Below are 7,227 nucleotides of genomic sequence, written 5' to 3'. Positions count from 1 at the left end.
AAATACTAAATAAAGAAACAAACGCAAAATTAAAGAAGCCTTACTTTTATACAACAACTCAAGCCCAAAATAAACCAATACAAAACCAATACCTTTATACCTATATTAATAAATATATCCAACATCTTAGCACGCCCTTTGTCTGTCCATACCAGCCGTTTTTAAATATATAATTTTCTCTACAAGTGGGTTTTCTCGTCATCACGGATTAGAAATGTTTGTTTGTTTTTGAATTTTGCACAAAGCTACAGGAGGGCTATCTATGCTAGCCGTCTCTAATTTTGCAATGTAAGATTAGAGGGAAGACAGTTAGTCATCACCATCCACCGCCAACTCTTGGGGTACTCTTTTACCAATGAATAATGGGATTGATCATGACATTATAAAGCCCCACGCTGAAAGGGCGACCACGTTTAGTGTGATGGCGATTTGAACCCGAGACCCTCAGGTTACAAGTCAAGTGTCTTAGCCACCTGGCCATGCCTGGTTTATTAAATAATTCGGAATCTTTAAAATTCTATCTTCAGCAATATTGAGGTACAAAACAAACAGACTAGTAAACAGAGCAGAAATATGACATAATTTGTAACAAATAACGGGTAAACACCCTCAACACAAAATAAAGTAAAACGGTGGTTAAGGCCCTCGACTCGTAATCGCGGATTCGAATCCCCGTCACGCCCAACATGTTCACCCTTTCAGCCGTGGGGGCGTTATAAATTATTTTCTCCAAGAAATACATGGAGTAGCCGATGCGAAAGAGAATGCTTTTATATCAAAGAAATTCCTTTGTGAACGATCAGATAGGAAGAGATATGGTTGTAGGTTTTATTTAGTATGCAAAGTATGAGATTACGTTTGGAAGGAAAAGGTTCATAGCTGTCAAACTTTACTAACTTACTCACTCGGTTCTAACGATGATCTCACTTTTCATTGGTAAAACAGTAACCGACGAGTTGACAGTGGATGATATTGGCCAGCTTCCCTCCAGTCTAGTCTATCACTTTAAAATTAGAAACAGCTAATCGGATAGGTCTTGAGTAGCTTTGGTCGATATTAAAAAATAAACAATCTTTTGTTTTCTGAAATGCGATACAACCTTATTATCGTATTACTTTTATGGGTAATTTGCGGCTGATTTAGGTTAAGTAAATCTAAGTACAGTAATAAATTGTTATGACCCAATTAATAACATACAACATTTGACTGAAAATAATATTGTTATTAAATTTCAGTCTTATACACATAAATATAATTGACGTACAATAACATATTTTTACAGTGTAAAAGTGAAAGACGCCTAATGGTTCTTCCCCAGCCTATAATGGACTTTTATCGTAATTATAATTCAAAAGTGGCGGTAAGCAACAACACAAACAAGGAACATGTATTTGTCATGAAAGGATCACAAAATCTACAGAGATAAAAGTAAATACCACTCTATATACTTAATAAACAAATTTACTCCTTTTCTATTAAATAAAATATTATAGAAGACTTTAAAACAAATTGCGTTGTAATAAAACAAAGTATGTGACGTTTAACAAATTAAAAAATAACCCCCCTTTGTTCTAAATAGTGCATAACAATTAACACCTCCAGCCTCATGAATGAAAATTCTATCGAAATTGTATCTAAATAAACCTCAATACTAAATTACTTATTTCACCTAGAAATATAAAATTAAGTAATATTAAGTCGCCGTTAGCGGGCTTTCCAAACACAGTACAGATAACCCATATTATTTACATCTAACTTTTAATTTAAATTAATCATGAGAGGTTTAGATCTTCACAGTGTTTATCATTAGGTAATCAGAAATAATTTCATGCCAGAATCAGCAGCTGATGCTTTAAAAGTAGTTTTCAAATCTAGAAACATAATTTTTCAAAAATGTATAGAACAATAGAATAACATAACTCGTGTGATATATAAATGTAAATATAAGACGTTATGTTAGGTATGTAGTTTCGACCAATAGAAAGTTGGAAACACACATAAAAGAACAAGTAAATTTAGAGATTAATAATAACACCAATATACGATATTGTATATTGTATTACATATTATGTATTAAACGAATGTGACGTAATCGTTCATCACAGTGTGTGGTAAAAATTTTTATGAAATTATACACAGTAATACTCATTGATAATATATTGGTTTCAGTGTGAGTTACAAGAAAGTGTTTTCATTTGATATAATGCATTACTAGGGGTGGGTCAAATCCACCCAGCTCGTAACCACAAAAGTATACATGAGAGTAATTATATTATGATTTTAGATAATGTACATAAATCCTTACAAAAATGCAGCTTATTATTATATTGCCAAGAAATAAATGTCGGAATTCTCACAATAACATTGAGAAACTGAATATTGAGTAACTTATCATTGGTTAGTTGAATCCAGCATTTGTCGCTTACAAGGTATCTTAATTGTCTGTTGTTTCAACTCTCCTTAGAGTAATTTTCGCAACCCCCAAGGCAGCATGGACAAGAAGGACTTTCGTCTGATTTACTCTACAACTTCAAAGTTGGACGAAAAGCTACCAAAACTACACGGAACATCAGCCAGGCATTCAGCCATGGTTCTGTTACTGAACGTACAGTGCAGCGTTGGTTCCAAAGATTTCGACATGGAGAGGAAAGTCTTCAAGACCACGAAGGTCGTGGAAGGAAGCCGTCCTTAAATGAAAACACATTAAGGGAAGCAGTTAAAACAGACCTCTGCACAACATTATGTGAGCTTGCAGAAAAGCTAGGCACAAGCAAGTCAAGCATTGCCAACCACCTGAGTGCGATTGGAAAGACAAAGTTGAATAAGTGGGTTCCGTATGAGCTGACTGAAGATCAACAATATTGGCATTATGAGACTTATCAAGGATGACGCTCCAAAAATTAAATGAATTGGGATTAAGATTCTATCTCATCCACTTTATTTCCATACCTTTCCCCTACAGATTTTTCATTTTTTCAAGCATTTTGACAATTTATTTAGCAATAAACGCTTTCAAAACCAAACAGCTGCAGAAAAAGCTTTCAGGGAGTTCATTGGCCATGGAAACTCTGATTTCTACAGCAGGGGCATAAACAGCATCGTTACACATTCGCAAAAGTGTGTTGAAGTAAAATGGTGCTTATTTTGATTAAACCATGTTTTACAACACTGTTTCATACTTTCCAAACTTCGCAGTTCAAAAACGACATATATTTCTGGACAACCTAACAGAAATTGTGAAAATTTCATGTATAAAATATCAGGTTTTTGAATTAACTATTAAGATTTTTTATTAAAGATTTTCTCATTAATTTTTTCCTTTCGGAATGTTGATTATCAAAGTGCAAAGTAATTTTGATTTTAGGATTAAAATACCACAAAAGTTCAAGGTACTTATGGTCAGAGTGTACATTTTTCACCTCTTCACTCTTAGTTATTCCATTGATAGCAATACAACGCTAAAATCGATGGACTCAGCAGATAGCCCGATGTGGCTTTGCTATATGAAAACACACACACACACACACTCGTTGCTAACAGATGGTCTAGAAACTAGAAGAAACAAAATGAATTGTACTGTCTGTTCTTTTCAGTGCAGACAGCAAACTTCCAAAGCAAATCTCCTGAGAGTTTTTTAATCTTTTAACACCCATTTCCTCTTTTTATTCTACTGTTTGTAACACAAGTAGAGACCTGCTGAATATAAGAGCAATAAATACCCCTTCAGGTATTACCGTACTTTGACACAGTCAATACCAAATAAGGTCAGGAGGTGCAATTTTCGAAACGTTTCCTGTTTTGCAAAGACAGAGGGGTAGGGTTTAGTAACTTGTTGACAGTATAATGGTTACATTTACAATTGTCTAAAGTATTGCAAAATGTTTATATAGAAAGTCCGGGCCAATACAATAAGTCGGTTAATGGAAGTGTCTTACAGAAACTACTCGAATTGCAGCTCCAAGAAGACAGTGGGGCGGAATTTGTCTGCTTCTTTACAGTACAGTGGTTGCAACAAGAACTGTATAAACTACTATGTAAAAGTTAGAGAAAACGATTCTAATATGGCTCTGTACAAAGTTGTATCTGATTCAATAAGCTTAGTTGGTCAGGATTTAGTGATAATATAAGTGTGAACGTGCTTATCAATATCTTGTTTCTTACCAACAAATGCGTAGTTTCCAATACTTTGTAAGGTACAGTGGGGCTTCGGTTATCATACATTACATATATATATACTCTTCAAAACAAGAAACGCAAAAGGGATATTTTTGTTATTTTAAAAAGAAATATATGTAATAACGTCACAAGCTCAGAGTATGTGATGTTACACGTGTTAAGGCACTGATTGTCAGACCAAAGTGACAATAAAAGTTGTGCACTTTGAAAACGGAGGAAAACATCGGATTTTTCGCCAAAACGCATGCATGTCCAATAAATTTGTTTGAGAGATCTGCATGTTCTGCAAGTGCAACATGTGCAAAATCCCTATAAAAGTAACGGGTTCTCGGTTTCCATAGCTCAGTGTTAAGCCACCGACACGCAATACAGTTACGCCAAGACTGACTGAAGCACAACGCAACAACGCCATTGGTCGCTTGGAAGCAGGCGAATCTCGATCAGATGTTGCCAGAGCTGTGAATGTCCACCCAAGCACCATCACAAGGCTATGGAATCGTTACCAACAACATAGATCAACTCGTGACCGTCCACGATCTGGCAGACCTCGTGTAACCACGCCCGCACAAGATTGCAACATCCGATTACGTCACCTTCGGGATAGGACCACCACTGCGACGTCTACTGCCTCAACCATACCAGGGCTGCGTAGGATTTCCGATCATACCGTACGCAACCGTCGACGAGATTCTTAGGCCCCATGTGCAACCCATCATGGTGAACGTCAACGACGTTTTTCAACATGACAACGCCCGTCCTCACACAGCCGGACTCACCACTGTCTTCTTGAGACACCACAACATCAACGTTCTTCCCTGGCCCCTCCAGATCACCAGATTTAAACCCCATCGCACATCTTTGGGACGAGTTGGACCGACGTCTGCGACAAACTCAACCGCAGACTCTACCTCAGCTTGCAGCAGCTTTGCAGGCTGAGTGGACAGCCATTCCACAGAATGTGATTCGTCATCTCATCGCTTCCATGGCAGGAGATGCCAAGCAGTTATTGATGCTCACGGGGGGCATACTCGTTATTGACGTTGAGTGACGTTAAACTTCACCTAGTGAGCGTGGACTTCGCCTTTGCAGACTTTAGATGTTCAGCAGTGAATGTGCAAAGTTTCACACATGTCATACAGAACTACCCGGAATAAACTTGTTAACAATTTGTCTCATATTTTGCCTTTTGCGTTTCTTTTTTTAAAGAGTATATATATACATTACTATTGACAAATAAATATTTAAGTTAGTTTTCTTAAAATGTAGAACGGTAAATAACAAATATTCAGAAAACAATGATATCCACAAAAGTGTTTTGATTTTTTTTTGCACTCGTGAATCGTTGTTGTAAGCCTTGTCCAAATTCACATGTTGATCTAGTAAATATATTTTTCTAAACTTTTATATATGCATTTTTCAAAACCAAAAATTATAAATTACTATATTGATACATAAGCATCTATTGTTATTTATCAGACTTCTTAACTATGCTCTATTTGGGTCTACAAAATTTTAATTTCTGTTCAGAAAATAACATTGATTATAACACTTCAAATTATCCAACAATTTAGAAAAACTAACAGAATTATGTAGAGGAAATATAGAGGTTTGAAATGGTTATAAATTTATAGGTATAGAAAAATAAACATAAATAAGCAAGTCTTCTCAAACGATGAAGTGGTGGACGGAGCCAGTATGGTGAATTCGATAAATATTATGATGTCTCAAAAAATAGAAATATAAATATTTAAGTTTATAATTCGTATGACTTACAGATTTTGTATCATGAGCGTCATAAAATGTAATCTGATAAAACCCAGAAGATGGTGCACCAGTGTAACACACGAAACTTGATTTTTAGTTTTTTAATATTTACTTTCAACTTAAGAAATTGACTGATGTATAATTCTAAAATTTGAATTAAAATCTACAATTAATACAAAGTTTATTGACATAATTAATAAAATAGTAATCCAGTAAAATATTGAATGTAAGTTTACAAACATTATGACATATCCCTTGCCCCCTAACTACCTGTAATGACAGGGTTATAAAGAAAAAGATGATTTCACAAAATGATACGGATATACCTTGAAACTATTAAAATTTCTATTCTTTTACAAGCTATGTTGACGCAACTAAATTTTGGTCTACTCAGTCTAAACTATGTATTAATATTTATTAACATGGTCAATAATTTACCAATTTATTGGTCATATGAACGTCATTGTGCACTTTTTCCTTATCAAATCATTCATTTGTTTCTGAATCATCTGATGTCCCAGTATTGTCATGAAGTTCAACGTCTGTGTAACAATTACACATTTTTGTGCATGATACTCCATGTCTTTTGCAAAAGAGCATGATCCCATTGGCCATTTATTACTTTTGCATCCACATTTGATCATTTCTACAATAGCTTCAGGAACTGGTGGCTGGTCCATTAGAACTGGAAGCAAAGCTCTATTTTCTTCTTTCTTCCATATGTATAAATAAGTGGTAAAATAGGGTGTGCTACATCAGAATTCACACAAATCATAGCTTCATAATGAGCTCGTAATGAGTGCTGTCTCAGTGCTCACTTGGTAAAGACAAGTTTTCTTCTTCAGCTTTTCCCTTCTTGAACGAATTTGCAACACCCTTGGTTCAGTTGAAGAGTTATAAACAGCATTGTGTTTTGTTCATAAGGGTGTTGCTTTCTTCAAAGAAGACAAAAGGCATTCGTAATGTTATCATTAACTTTCAGGAAGGTTTTTTTTTATCATAATGTTTTCTCTTTGCTAGCTATCCTGTTGTGTCTGAGTCTGTGAAGGTATAAAATCTACATAATGCACTGGTCAGTTCTTTTCTAAGAGTGCTGTATATTGGTTTTACGTGTACTGTCCTTTCATTTCCAGTTCGAAGTATAATACACAGTTTAGGCAAAAGCAAGAATGGATATGTCAGTATTGGGTGACATGGTGTGGACTTCATCAATACGGCTGATCTTGATCATTGTTTAGTTCTTTCATAACCACTTACATTGTTATTACACTGTTAGACTGCACTATT

This window comes from Tachypleus tridentatus, chromosome 10 (assembly GCF_004210375.1).
Source record: "Tachypleus tridentatus isolate NWPU-2018 chromosome 10, ASM421037v1, whole genome shotgun sequence".
In the NCBI taxonomy this organism is placed as follows: Eukaryota; Metazoa; Arthropoda; class Merostomata; order Xiphosura; family Limulidae; genus Tachypleus; species Tachypleus tridentatus.
The sequence above is the reverse complement of the archived record's forward strand: the minus strand, read 5'-3'. Positions refer to the sequence as shown.